Below are 15,007 nucleotides of genomic sequence, written 5' to 3'. Positions count from 1 at the left end.
TGGGGACTTCATCCAGAAGTCTTCACGCTGATTGTAAATCGTTGGGAACGGCCACAGGTAGACATGATGGCGTCCCGTCTCAACAAAAAGCTAAAAAAATATTGCGCCAGGTCAAGGGACCCTGAAGCGATAGCTGTGGACGCACTAGTGACACCGTGGGTGTACCAGTCGGTTTATGTGTTCCCTCCTCTTCCTCTCATACCCAAGGTACTGAGGATTGTAAGAAAGAGAGGAGTAAGAACTATACTCATCGTTCCGGATTGGCCAAGAAGAACTTGGTACCCAGAACTACAAGAAATGATCTCAGAGGACCCATGGCCTCTGCCTCTCAGACAGGACCTTTTACAACAGGGGCCCTGTCTGTTCCAAGACTTACCGCGGCTGCGTTTGACGGCATGGCGGTTGAACGCCGGATCCTAACGGAAAAGGGCATTCCAGATGAAGTGATTCCTACGCTGATAAAGGCTAGGAAAGACGTGACAGCACAACATTATCACCGTATATGGCGAAAATATGTTGCTTGGTGTGAGGCCAGGAAGGCCCCTACGGAAGAATTCCAGCTGGGTCGATTCCTGCACTTCCTACAGTCAGGAGTGACTATGGGCCTAAAATTAGGATCCATAAAGGTCCAGATTTTGGCCCTATCTATTTTCTTTCAAAAAGAACTGGCTTCACTGCCTGAAGTTCAGACGTTTGTTAAGGGAGTGCTGCATATTCAGCCCCCTTTTGTGCCTCCAGTGGCACCTTGGGATCTTAACGTTGTGTTGGATTTCCTGAAATCCCACTGGTTTGAGCCACTTAAGACCGTGGAGCTAAAATATCTCACGTGGAAAGTGGTCATGCTATTGGCCTTAGGCTAGGCGTGTGTCAGAATTGGTGGCTTTGTCGTGTAAAAGCCCTTATCTGATCTTCCATATGGACAGGGCAGAATTGAGGACTCGTCCCCAATTTCTCCCTAAGGTGGTATCAGCGTTTCATTTGAACCAACCTATTGTGGTGCCTGCGGCTACTAGGGACTTGGAGGACTCCAAGTTACTAGATGTAGTCAGGGCTTTGAAAATATATATAGCCAGGACGGCTGGAGTCAGGAAAACTGACTCGCTGTTTATCCTGCATGCGCCCAACAAGCTGGGTGCTCCTGCTTCAAAGCAAACTATTGCGCGCTGGATCTGTAGCACGATTCAGCAAGCTCATTCTGCGGCAGGATTGCTGCATCCTAAATCAGTAAAAGCCCATTCCACAAGGAAGGTGGGCTCTTCTTGGGCGGCTGCCCGAGGGGTCTCGGCTTTACAGCTTTGCCGAGCTGCTACTTGGTCGGGTTCAAACACATTTGCTAAGTTCTACAAGTTTGATACCCTGGCTGAGGAGGACCTTGCCTTTGCTCATTCGGTGCTGCAGAGTCATCCGCACTCTCCCGCCCGTTTGGGAGCTTTGGTATAATCCCCATGGTCCTTACAGAGTTCCCAGCATCCACTAGGACGTCAGAGAAAATAAGAATTTACTCACCGGTAATTCTATTTCTCGTAGTCCGTAGTGGATGCTGGGCGCCCGTCCCAAGTGCGGACTCTCTGCAATACATGTATATAGTTATTGCTTAACTAAAGGGTTATTGTTATGAGCCATCTGTTACTGAGGCTCAGTTGTTATTCATACTGTTAACTGGGTATGGTTATCACGAGTTGTACAGTGTGATTGGTGTGGCTGGTATGAGTCTTACCCTGGATTCCAAATCCTTTCCTGGTAATGTCAGATCTTCCGGGCACAGTTTCCCTAACTGGGGTCTGGAGGAGGGGCATAGAGCGAGGAGCCAGTGCACACCAGATATAGTACCTAATCTTTCTTTTAAGAGTGCCCAGTCTCCTGCGGAGCCCATCTATTCCCCATGGTCCTTACGGAGTTCCCAGCATCCACTACGGACTACGAGAAATAGAATTACCGGTGAGTAAATTCTTATTTTTTCTACCGTGATCTGTAGGGGAGAGCCTGGGGAGCTTCTTCTCAGCGGAGCTGTGGAGAAAAAATGGCGCTGGGGAGAAGCCCCGCCCCCTCGACGGCGGGCTTCTATCCCGCTAAAATACATATCTTTTTGGCGGGGGCTCATACATATATACAGTGCCCAACTGTATATATGTTTACTTTTGCCAACAGAGGTCCATATGCTGCCCAGGGCGCCCCCCCCCTGCGCCCTGCACCCTTACAGTGACCGGAGTATGTAAGGTGTGTATGGAGCAATGGCGCACAGCTGCAGTGCTGTGCGTTACCTCATGTGAAGAACGGAGTCTTCTGCCGCCGATTTCGAAGTCTTCTTTGCTTCTCATACTCACCCGGCTTCTGTCTTCCGGCTCTGCGAGGGGGACGGCGGCGCGGCTCTGGGATCGGACGACGAGGGTGAGATCCTGTGTACGATTCCACTGGAGCTAATGGTGTCCAGTAGCCTAAGAAGCAGGACCTATCTTCAGAGAGTAGGGCTGCTTCTCTCCCCTCTGTCCCATGATGCAGGGAGTCTGTTGCCAGCAGAGCTCCCTGAAAATAAAAAACCTAACAAAATACTTTCTTACAGCAAGCTCAGGAGAGCTCACTGAGCAGCACCCAGCTCGTCCGGGCACAGATTCAAACTGAGGTCTGAAGGAGGGGCATAGAAGGAGGAGCCAGAGCACACCAGAATCTAAATTCTTTCTTAAAATGCCCATGTCTCCTGCGGAGCCCGTCTATTCCCCATGGTCCTTACGGAGTCCCCAGCATCCACTAGGACGTTAGAGAAAGACTAAAAAAATCTCAATATGTATAGTTTGGAGCAGAGAAGGAAAAGGGGGGACATGATAGAAACTTTCATAAAGTCCATAAGGGAAACATTCTCCAAATGAAGAGAAGTATTCGAGCACGAGTACATGCACTGAAACTGGAGGGAGGTAGGTTCAGGGGAAATTTGAGGAAAAATTACTTCACAGAAAGAGTACTGGACAAGTGGAATAGTCTCCCATCAGAGGTAGTAGAGGCTAATGCCGCATACACACGGTGCGATGGCCAATATGGACTATATTGTGTCCGGAGGCATGAACCTACGATATAGTCAATATCGACCCTGCCTGGACACACAATTTTTCCTTGCAATGCCGATCTCGCGGGACAGCACATCAGCATCGCAAGGTGTTTACACACGGTGCGATATGTACTGTGTTTTCTACTGTTATGGACTATATAGTCCATATCGGTAGAAATTTCGCACCTTGGCCCTCATTCCGAGTTGTTCGCTCGCAAGCTGCTTTTAGCAGCTTTGCACACGCTAAGCCGCCGCCTACTGGGAGTGATTCTTAGCATAGTAGATTTGCGAACGAAAGATTAGCAGATTTGCGAATAGACAGTTCTTAGCAGTTTCTGAGTAGCTCGAGACTTACTCTGCCACTGCCACAGTTTCGTTCCTGGTTTGACGTCACAAACACACCCAGCGTTCACCCAGACACTCCCCCGTTTCTTCAGACACTCCCGCGTTTTTCCCAGAAACGGCAGCGTTTTTTCGCACACACCCATAAAACGTCCAGTTTCCGCCCAGAAACACCCACTTCCTGTCAATCACACTCCGATCACCAGAACGAAGAAAAAAACTTGTAATGCCGTGAGTAAAATACCTAACTTAATAGCAAATTTACTTGGCGCAGTCGCACTGCGGACATTGCGCATGCGCATTAGCGACTAATCGCTCCGTTGCGAGAAAAAAAATAACGAGCGATCAACTCGGAATGAACACCCTTGTGTAGGCCCCTTAAGACAGTAGTAAAACCAAGGAGAAATCTGCTTTAAGCGCCTAAAATTAGTAATGCCTATTTGAATAACACCCAAGCGCTGCCAAAAAAAACACTGTGTATGTGCCTTTAATTATATAAAACAGTAAAAGGCTGCGCTTATGGTGTTATAAATAAACCATGCTTATGGAGAGCTGACGGAATTAATATATAAAAGGTTATTTATTTGTTATAATAACACACCAATAAATAAACATATGCACAATACATAAATAAATATAAAATTATATATACTCTGAGACACCGTACATATTTTCAATAAACAGTAACCACAAGATGAATTTACTGTTTATATATATATATATATATATATAGTATTTAAATTGGTAATACTGTTTAGAAAAGTAACATTAATGTAGCTGCTCACTAAGAATGTATCACTCCAGTGATTTTCCCTCCATGTAAGCAATAGAGAGACTTCAAACTTTGTGTAAGTGCAGAGGCAACATGCACTTAATTGCTGATAGATACTAGTGGAAGTCCCGGCAACAGGTTGAATAACAATTGATATAAAACTGTAAAGTTACCTCTCCTGGGCTAATGACACCGAGCGTCCTCGGTGGAGTCCACTATAGCCCACTGATGTGATGATGAGGGAGAGGAAATAAGGCACAATTGCTCTGGCAGGGGCTGCTCCTTTATAATAAAAGGTGTCCTTAGATGGAATGCAAGAGACGTTCCTATAATCTCCCGTGGGCTGGTGGAAATCCTTTACAGTGCCCACTTAGATGGAGGAGAGAGAAACACCATCCGATAACACTATTCGGAGCTGCCGCTGACAGCCGTTGATAGCGGAAGGTGGTGTATAGTATCGCTGGCCGGAGCATCCGTTAGTAACGGGGAAAGTCCTCTGGCAGAAGGAAGGGGGTTCCACGTGGATGATGGAAGCCGCAGGCAGCGGAGAGGAGGCGCTGTGCAATAGCGCTAGCCGGAGCAGCCACCAGTGGTTGAAGAAGTCTTCTTGTAAATAGCAGGGATCGTCCCCGTAGGTGAGCAGTGCCGGCAGTGTTGCCAACTATTAAATGAAAAACAAGCAACCGATGACTAAAAAATAAGCCCAAAACAAGCCCAAACCCTTCCTAAAAAGCTGCCAAAAAAGCCCAACTTAAGTTTTTGGTTTCCTAATTAAAATACATATAATTATTAGCAGTGCCGTAACTAGGTGTGTGCAGAAGGGGCATTGCCCACAGCGCACACCTAGTTAGAGCGCATATTCCCCCTGCGCTCCCACTGCCCGCATACCCGTTCAAGGGGCACAAAGTGTGCAGCATTGTAATGAGTCAGACTGACTCATTACAAGCCGCCTGTGCCCTGTGATGTGCGCGGTCACCGGAGCGAGGGGAGGAGGAGAAGGGAGGGGGACTCTGAAGCCTGCAGACCCCGAGAAAGCAAGGCGGAGACCCCGCCCAGCAATACTTGTTGGTCACGCCCCCACGCCGGCCCAGCTTGAGAGGGGCAGGTGAACTGATGTGCTGCTGGCCTTGCCTGCATTCCCAGATCTCCTGCTCTCCCAGCCAGGTCAGCAGCTGGAGGTGCCTGCTCTATGGTTCGGGGGATTTTTAAAGGGGGCGTGGCCACGGGGGGGTCCGCGATTAGGCCACGCCCCCGACTTGGCCTTGTCAAATTGTGTGCAGCCCTACCTGCTCAGTGCTTTCTCACCTTCTGACTAGTTACTCCTGCAGTCATTCACCATGGAGGTAAAGTGTGTGTGGTGACTACAGGAGACAGAGTGTGTGCGTGTGTATCAGGGGCGTTTTAAGAGAGGAGAAGGCCCTGGTGCAGCCTCCTCCATTTGGGCCCCCTCCTCTCTGCTGGCAGCGCTGGGAGTCTGAGCACTAGAGCGCTCAGGCTCTACGGCGCATTCGCAGATCTCCGGGAAAATGGCGCGGCGGTTATTTTCCCTGAGATTTCTCTACTGCGCATGCGCAGAACTCCGTGAAAATGGCCGCTGGGCCATTTTCACAGAGTTTTAACACTGCCGTGGACGTCGCCGCGGGACTACGGAGGGGTGAGTATTCCGAAAATGGGTGCAGCGTGTGCGGTGGGGGCCCCACTCTGGACTTAGGGGCCCGTGTGCACCGCACACACTGCACCCATTATAGAGACGCCAGTGGTGTGTATAGGGACTGGGGGGATGACAGACGCTGTCTGCCATAATGTGTAAAAAGGGGACGCTGTCTGCCGTAATGTGTAAAAAGGGGGCTCTGTCTGCCGTAATGTGTAAAAAGGGGACGCTGTCTGCCTTAATGTGTAAAAAGGGGGACGCTGTCTGCCGTAATGTGTAAAAAGGGGGACGCTGTCTGCCGTAATGTGTAAAAAGGGGGACGTTGTCTGCCTTAATGTGTAAAAAGGGGATGATGTCTGCTGTAATGTGTAAAAAGGGGACGCAGTCTGCTGTAATGTGTAAAAATGGGGGACGTTGTCTGCCTTAATGTGTAAAAAGGGGACGCTGTCTGCCTTAATGTGTAAAAAGGGGGACGCTGTCTGCCGTAATGTGTAGAAAGGGGGACGCTGTCTGCCGTAATGTGTAAAAAGGGGAATCTGTCCGCCGTAATGTGTAAGAGGGGCTGTACCTGGTGTAGTGGCGCTACTGTGCGGCGTAATTTGAATAATGGAGACTACTCTAATATGTAATGTGAATTGGTATTATTTTGTTGCCACACCCCTTCCCCATGAAGCCACGCCCCTATATTTTTTACGCGTGCCTACGGCGCGCACTGCCCCTTTTTTTACATAGAGGGGGGGTGCCGATGCCCTATCTTGCACACAGCGCTAAAATGTCTAGTTACGGCACTGATTATTAGTGCTATGTCTGGCTGCTGGATGGACTGAAGCTGAGTTCTGGAACTTGAAGTCAAGTGGATAGCTTTCAGTTTCTTTAACTTTTTCTTCTGGTATGTGGTTCTCCAGTCGGGATGGTAATGATATCCCGGCGGACTGGATGCCAGCTGTCAAAATACCAACAGCGGCATCCCGGCCACCAGAATACCGGCAGTGGGGCAAGCGCAAAGAGTGCGGTCGGCACGGTGGCTCACTGCACTCACCACAGGTTTTATTGTCACTCTATGGGTGCTGTGGACACACACGAGTAAGAAAACCCATAGCGAGCGCTGTCGGCATTCCCGTCTGTCAGGATTTCGGCAACAGGATCCTTAATGCCGGAATCACGTCAGCCGGGTAACTACATCCCCTCCAGTTGGTGGTAGACATTATGGGCCTTATTCAGACCCTGACACAGACTGATTTTCAGCCACCTGTGCATGCTATCATGATGGATCGCATCCCGGAAGGATGCATTCACACCATTCGCATCATAATGGACAGGCGACGGGTGTCTGTGGGCAGTGTTGTGACATTGGGGGGTGAGTATCACAGTAAACACAGACGTGTCATGGCTGTTTTCCGGGCCGGCCAATGATGTTGCCTGCATTTCCTGCGATTGGAAACATGGCGGCGGTGCCCCTGCTTATGCAGTTATGCTGCATAGGCAGGGGTCAATCGCTATTTGAATTGCGATCGCATTGCAGGACAGCACCACACATGCTGGGTGGCCTTGCCCTATTCTGGGCAGCCCCCAGCGTGCAATTTTGGTGGTCGCAGATTTTGCTAAAATAGCAAAATCTGCGACAAACTCTGAATAATCTCCTAATCTTGCAGAAAAGCACTTGCTTACTATCATTTTTTTCACTGTCACTTCACAGCCATTTGACACAATTTAAGACGCTACAATTAGTCTATTCATCCACAACTTCTCACCTATGTCTTTGTCGGTATCTGTGTTGAATGACTGTATGAATGACTACCTCTGATGGGCAGTGCCAGTGATACCTTTAAAATATAAAATAAAATAAAGCCCAAAAACAAGCAACAAAAAAATTATAAGCCCAAAAACAAGCAACAAGCAACCATCAAAAAAATAAAGTAACTTGAAAAAAAACCAAGCCCAATTTCGCTTGTTATAAGCTGAATTGGCAACTATGAGTGCCGGTGATGATGAATTTGGTGATCAGAGTATAAAGAGGGAGGAGCCTAACGCATTTCATCACGAATCACGTGACTTCTCAAAGGAATACCTCCTCTAAAACATTTCTCAGTATTTATAGCAGTTGTGTGAATAAAGCCAGGTGGGGCTCATTCATAATGAACAGACAATTAAGGGAAAAAAAGAGAGCCAGCTCTCCACAGCTTAGCATACACAGTTTTGAATAAGATTTAATCCTTAGGCATATATAGATAAATAAATATATATATATATATATATATATATATAAAAAGAGGAGCAGACATAAATTAAAAATGAAATATATAAAGCAGATATACCAACTACAGACAGCTGCAGCACATAAGTGACAGAAAAACACGCATTTGGCATTAATTTACTAATGCTCTATAATATAGAACATATAATCTACTTAGATCAAATCTTGGAGGGACAATGAACAGCAAAAAAACTATATGTATCTTCTGAGTTATTTAGAATCATTTAGTTTAATTAATTAAGACAGTAGAGCAATTTAAACATGCATGGGATAGACATAAGGCTATCCTTACAAAGAAATAAGGATCAAATAAGGTTCAAGGTAAAAATGTGGTAAAAAAGCAGACTAGATAGGCCATGTGGTTCTTATCTGCCGTCACATTCTATGTCTCTATGTGTGGCTCTACTGACCATTAAGTTAACCCTTTACTCTGATGGGTGGGTAAGTAAATAATTATTATTGCTCACCATTACTGGAGGACTGTTTAATGCCTCTGCAATCGGAGTCTAATATCTGAAAAGCATGTAGAAATTCTCATATCCTTGTAACAATCTCTTCTTCTCAGTTTTTTTTTTTTTTTGGTTGGTTGGTTGGTTGGTTGGTTGGTTGGTTGGTTGGTTGGTTGGTTAGAAATAAGGAAACAAGATCAATAATGCCTCTCCTCAGGTATTGGAACAACTACCTATTACTGCCTCACAGCACCACACCTCACAACATGTCCCTCTCCAGGAGGGACAGAATGCTCTGCTTCTGAACTTTTCTCTTAATGTACTGTATGATTGCTGCCACCTGTTTTGAACATGTTAATGGATAAGAAAGATGTTTCAGCACAGGTGAAGGCAATCTTAGATTAAGAGGGAAGTCCAGGAGCAGAGCATTCTGTCCTTCCTGGTTAGGGTCATGTTGGGAAGTATGCAGCACTGAGGTCATGGGTTCAGTTCCCACCATGGCCCTAACTGTGTGGAGTTTGTATATTCTACCCGTGCTTGCGTGGGTTTCCTCCCGCAATACAAATATATACTGATAAGCGGTTCCTGACAAAAAAATAAAATAAAATAACCCTAGTGTGTACTAGAGATGAGCGCCTGAAATTTTTCGGGTTTTGTGTTTTGGTTTTGGGTTCGGTTCCGCGGCCGTGTTTTGGGTTCGAACGCGTTTTGGCAAAACCTCACCGAATTTTTTTTGTCGGATTCGGGTGTGTTTTGGATTCGGGTGTTTTTTTCAAAAAACACTAAAAAACAGCTTAAATCATAGAATTTGGGGGTCATTTTGATCCCAAAGTATTATTAACCTCAAAAACCATAATTTACACTCATTTTCAGTCTATTCTGAATACCTCACACCTCACAATATTATTTTTAGTCCTAAAATTTGCACCGAGGTCGCTGTGTGAGTAAGATAAGCGACCCTAGTGGCCGACACAAACACCGGGCCCATCTAGGAGTGGCACTGCAGTGTCACGCAGGATGTCCCTTCCAAAAAACCCTCCCCAAACAGCACATGACGCAAAGAAAAAAAGAGGCGCAATGAGGTAGCTGTGTGAGTAAGATTAGCGACCCTAGTGGCCGACACAAACACCGGGCCCATCTAGGAGTGGCACTGCAGTGTCACGCAGGATGGCCCTTCCAAAAAACCCTCCCCAAACAGCACATGACGCAAAGAAAAAAAGAGGCGCAATGAGGTAGCTGTGTGAGTAAGATTAGCGACCCTAGTGGCCGACACAAACACCGGGCCCATCTAGGAGTGGCACTGCAGTGTCACGCAGGATGTCCCTTCCAAAAAACCCTCCCCAAACAGCACATGACGCAAAGAAAAAAAGAGGCGCAATGAGGTAGCTGACTGTGTGAGTAAGATTAGCGACCCTAGTGGCCGACACAAACACCGGGCCCATCTAGGAGTGGCACTGCAGTGTCACGCAGGATGTCCCTTCCAAAAAACCCTCCCCAATCAGCACATGATGCAAAGAAAAAGAAAAGAAAAAAGAGGTGCAAGATGGAATTGTCCTTGGGCCCTCCCACCCACCCTTATGTTGTATAAACAAAACAGGACATGCACACTTTAACCAACCCATCATTTCAGTGACAGGGTCTGCCACACGACTGTGACTGATATGACGGGTTGGTTTGGACCCCCCCCAAAAAAGAAGCAATTAATCTCTCCTTGCACAAACTGGCTCTACAGAGGCAAGATGTCCACCTCATCTTCACCCTCCGATATATCACCGTGTACATCCCCCTCCTCACAGATTATCAATTCGTCCCCACTGGAATCCACCATCTCAGCTCCCTGTGTACTTTGTGGAGGCAATTGCTGCTGGTCAATGTCTCCGCGGAGGAATTGATTATAATTCATTTTAATGAACATCATCTTCTCCACATTTTCTGGATGTAACCTCGTACGCCGATTGCTGACAAGGTGAGCGGCGGCACTAAACACTCTTTCGGAGTACACACTTGTGGGAGGGCAACTTAGGTAGAATAAAGCCAGTTTGTGCAAGGGCCTCCAAATTGCCTCTTTTTCCTGCCAGTATAAGTACGGACTGTGTGACGTGCCTACTTGGATGCGGTCACTCATATAATCCTCCACCATTCTATCAATGTTGAGAGAATCATATGCAGTGACAGTAGACGACATGTCCGTAATCGTTGTCAGGTCCTTCAGTCCGGACCAGATGTCAGCATCAGCAGTCGCTCCAGACTGCCCTGCATCACCGCCAGCGGGTGGGCTCGGAATTCTGAGCCTTTTCCTCGCACCCCCAGTTGCGGGAGAATGTGAAGGAGGAGATGTTGACAGGTCGCGTTCCGCTTGACTTGACAATTTTGTCACCAGCAGGTCTTTGCACCCCAGCAGACTTGTGTCTGCCGGAAAGAGAGATCCAAGGTAGGCTTTAAATCTAGGATCGAGCACGGTGGCCAAAATGTAGTGCTCTGATTTCAACAGATTGACCACCCGTGAATCCTTGTTAAGCGAATTAAGGGCTGCATCCACAAGTCCCACATGCCTAGCGGAATCGCTCCCTTTTAGCTCCTTCTTCAATGCCTCCAGCTTCTTCTGCAAAAGCCTGATGAGGGGAATGACCTGACTCAGGCTGGCAGTGTCTGAACTGACTTCACGTGTGGCAAGTTCAAAGGGCATCAGAACCTTGCACAACGTTGAAATCATTCTCCACTGCACTTGAGACAGGTGCATTCCACCTCCTATATCGTGCTCAATTGTATAGGCTTGAATGGCCTTTTGCTGCTCCTCCAACCTCTGAAGCATATAGAGGGTTGAATTCCACCTCGTTACCACTTCTTGCTTCAGATGATGGCAGGGCAGGTTCAGTAGTTTTTGGTGGTGCTCCAGTCTTCTGTACGTGGTGCCTGTACGCCGAAAGTGTCCCGCAATTTTTCTGGCCACCGACAGCATCTCTTGCACGCCCCTGTCGTTTTTTTAAAAATTCTGCACCACCAAATTCAAGGTATGTGCAAAACATGGGACGTGCTGGAATTTGCCCATATTTAATGCACACACAATATTGCTGGCGTTGTCCGATGCCACAAATCCACAGGAGAGTCCAATTGGGGTAAGCCATTCCGCGATGATCTTCCTCAGTTGCCGTAAGAGGTTTTCAGCTGTGTGCGTATTCTGGAAACCGGTGATACAAAGCGTAGCCTGCCTAGGAAAGAGTTGGCGTTTGCGAGATGCTGCTACTGGTGCCGCCGCTGCTGTTCTTGCGGCGGGAGTCCATACATCTACCCAGTGGGCTGTCACAGTCATATAGTCCTGACCCTGCCCTGCTCCACTTGTCCACATGTCCGTGGTTAAGTGGACATTGGGTACAGCTGCATTTTTTAGGACACTGGTGACTCTTTTTCTGAGGTCTGTGTACATTTTCGGTATCGCCTGCCTAGAGAAATGGAACCTAGATGGTATTTGGTACCGGGGACACAGTACCTCCAACAAGTCTCTAGTTGGCTCTGCAGTAATGATGGATACCGGAACCACGTTTCTCACCACCCAGGATGCCAAGGCCTCAGTTATCCGCTTTGCAGTAGGATGACTGCTGTGATATTTCATCTTCCTCGCAAAGGACTGTTGAACAGTCAATTGCTTACTGGAAGTAGTACAAGTGGGCTTACGACTTCCCCTCTGGGATGACCATCGACTCCCAGCGGCAACAACAGCAGCGCCAGCAGCAGTAGGCGTTACACGCAAGGATGCATCGGAGGAATCCCAGGCAGGAGAGGACTCGTCAGAATTGCCAGTGACATGGCCTGCAGGACTATTGGCATTCCTGGGGAAGGAGGAAATTGACACTGAGGGAGTTGGTGGGGTGGTTTGCGTGAGCTTGGTTACAAGAGGAAGGGATTTACTGGTCAGTGGACTGCTTCCGCTGTCACCCAAAGTTTTTGAACTTGTCACTGACTTATTATGAATGCGCTGCAGGTGACGTATAAGGGAGGATGTTCCGAGGTGGTTAACGTCCTTACCCCTACTTATTACAGCTTGACAAAGGGAACACACGGCTTGACACCTGTTGTCCGCATTTCTGGTGAAATACCTCCACACCGAAGAGCTGATTTTTTTTGTATTTTCACCTGGCATGTCAACGGCCATATTCCTCCCACGGACAACAGGTGTCTCCCCGGGTGCCTGACTTAAACAAACCACCTCACCATCAGAATCCTCCTGGTCAATTTCCTCCCCAGCGCCAGCAACACCCATATCCTCCTCATCCTGGTGTACTTCAACACTGACATCTTCAATCTGACTATCAGGAACTGGACTGCGGGTGCTCCTTCCAGCACTTGCAGGGGGCGTGCAAATGGTGGAAGGCGCATGCTCTTCACGTCCAGTGTTGGGAAGGTCAGGCATCGCAACCGACACAATTGGACTCTCCTTGTGGATTTGGGATTTCGAAGAATGCACAGTTCTTTGCTGTGCTGCTTTTGCCAGCTTGAGTCTTTTAATTTTTCTAGCGAGAGGCTGAGTGCTTCCATCCTCATGTGAAGCTGAACCACTAGCCATGAACATAGGCCAGGGCCTCAGCCGTTCCTTGCCACTCCGTGTGGTAAATGGCATATTGGCAAGTTTACGCTTCTCCTCCGACAATTTTATTTTAGGTTTTGGAGTCCTTTTTTTACTGATATTTGGTGTTTTGGATTTGACATGCTCTGTACTATGACATTGGGCATCGGCCTTGGCAGACGACGTTGCTGGCATTTCATCGTCTCGGCCATGACTAGTGGCAGCAGCTTCAGCACGAGGTGGAAGTGGATCTTGATCTTTCCCTAATTTTGGAACCTCAACATTTTTGTTCTCCATATTTTAATAGGCACAACTAAAAGGCACCTCAGGTAAACAATGGAGATGGATGGATTGGATACTAGTATACAATTATGGACGGGCTGCCGAGTGCCGACACAGAGGTAGCCACAGCCATGAACTACCGCACTGTACTGTGTCTGCTGCTAATATATAGACTGGTTGATAAAGAGATAGTATACTCGTAACTAGTATGTATGTATAAAGAAAGAAAAAAAAACCACGGTTAGGTGGTATATACAATTATGGACGGGCTGCCGAGTGCCGACACAGAGGTAGCCACAGCCGTGAACTACCGCACTGTACTGTGTCTGCTGCTAATATAGACTGGTTGATAAAGAGATAGTATACTCGTAACTAGTATGTATGTATAAAGAAAGAAAAAAAAACCACGGTTAGGTGGTATATACAATTATGGACGGGCTGCCGAGTGCCGACACAGAGGTAGCCACAGCCGTGAACTACCGCACTGTACTGTGTCTGCTGCTAATATAGACTGGTTGATAAAGAGATAGTATACTCGTAACTAGTATGACTATAAAGAAAGAAAAAAAAACCACGGTTAGGTGGTATATACAATTATGGACGGGCTGCCGAGTGCCGACACAGAGGTAGCCACAGCCGTGAACTACCGCACTGTACTGTGTCTGCTGCTAATATATAGACTGGTTGATAAAGAGATAGTATACTCGTAACTAGTATGTATGTATAAAGAAAGAAAAAAAAACCACGGTTAGGTGGTATATACAATTATGGACGGGCTGCCGAGTGCCGACACAGAGGTAGCCACAGCCGTGAACTACCGCACTGTACTGTGTCTGCTGCTAATATAGACTGGTTGATAAAGAGATAGTATACTCGTAACTAGTATGTATGTATAAAGAAAGAAAAAAAAACCACGGTTAGGTGGTATATACAATTATGGACGGGCTGCCGAGTGCCGACACAGAGGTAGCCACAGCCGTGAACTACCGCACTGTACTGTGTCTGCTGCTAATATAGACTGGTTGATAAAGAGATAGTATACTCGTAACTAGTATGACTATAAAGAAAGAAAAAAAAACCACGGTTAGGTGGTATATACAATTATGGACGGGCTGCCGAGTGCCGACACAGAGGTAGCCACAGCCGTGAACTACCGCACTGTACTGTGTCTGCTGCTAATATATAGACTGGTTGATAAAGAGATAGTATACTCGTAACTAGTATGTATGTATAAAGAAAGAAAAAAAAACCACGGTTAGGTGGTATATACAATTATGGACGGGCTGCCGAGTGCCGACACAGAGGTAGCCACAGCCGTGAACTACCGCACTGTACTGTGTCTGCTGCTAATATAGACTGGTTGATAAAGAGATAGTATACTCGTAACTAGTATGACTATAAAGAAAGAAAAAAAAACCACGGTTAGGTGGTATATACAATTATGGACGGGCTGCCGAGTGCCGACACAGAGGTAGCCACAGCCGTGAACTACCGCACTGTACTGTGTCTGCTGCTAATATATAGACTGGTTGATAAAGAGATAGTATACTCGTAACTAGTATGTATGTATAAAGAAAGAAAAAAAAACCACGGTTAGGTGGTATATACAATTATGGACGGGCTGCCGAGTGCCGACACAGAGGTAGCCACAGCCGT

At 47.2% G+C, this 15,007-nt stretch overlaps 1 long non-coding RNA gene across 1 annotated transcript in view; it reads right to left on the bottom strand.

The window, feature by feature from the left end:
- Window positions 1-3,986: 3,986 nt before the first annotated feature.
- Window positions 3,987-15,007, bottom strand: part of LOC134970015 (uncharacterized) — a 35,320-nt gene continuing 24,299 nt past the window's right edge. The window contains exons 4-5 of the long non-coding RNA XR_010189615.1: window positions 7,557-7,628; window positions 3,987-4,815 (exon numbers count right to left, since the gene is read on the bottom strand). This is a non-coding gene — a long non-coding RNA (uncharacterized LOC134970015). The remainder of the gene's footprint in view (window positions 4,816-7,556; window positions 7,629-15,007) is intronic.

The sequence above is a fragment of the Pseudophryne corroboree genome, chromosome 11 (genome assembly GCF_028390025.1).
Source record: "Pseudophryne corroboree isolate aPseCor3 chromosome 11, aPseCor3.hap2, whole genome shotgun sequence".
Lineage (NCBI taxonomy): Eukaryota > Metazoa > Chordata > Amphibia > Anura > Myobatrachidae > Pseudophryne > Pseudophryne corroboree.
Note: the sequence above shows the minus strand (reverse complement) of the source record. Positions and strands in the feature narration are given on the sequence as shown.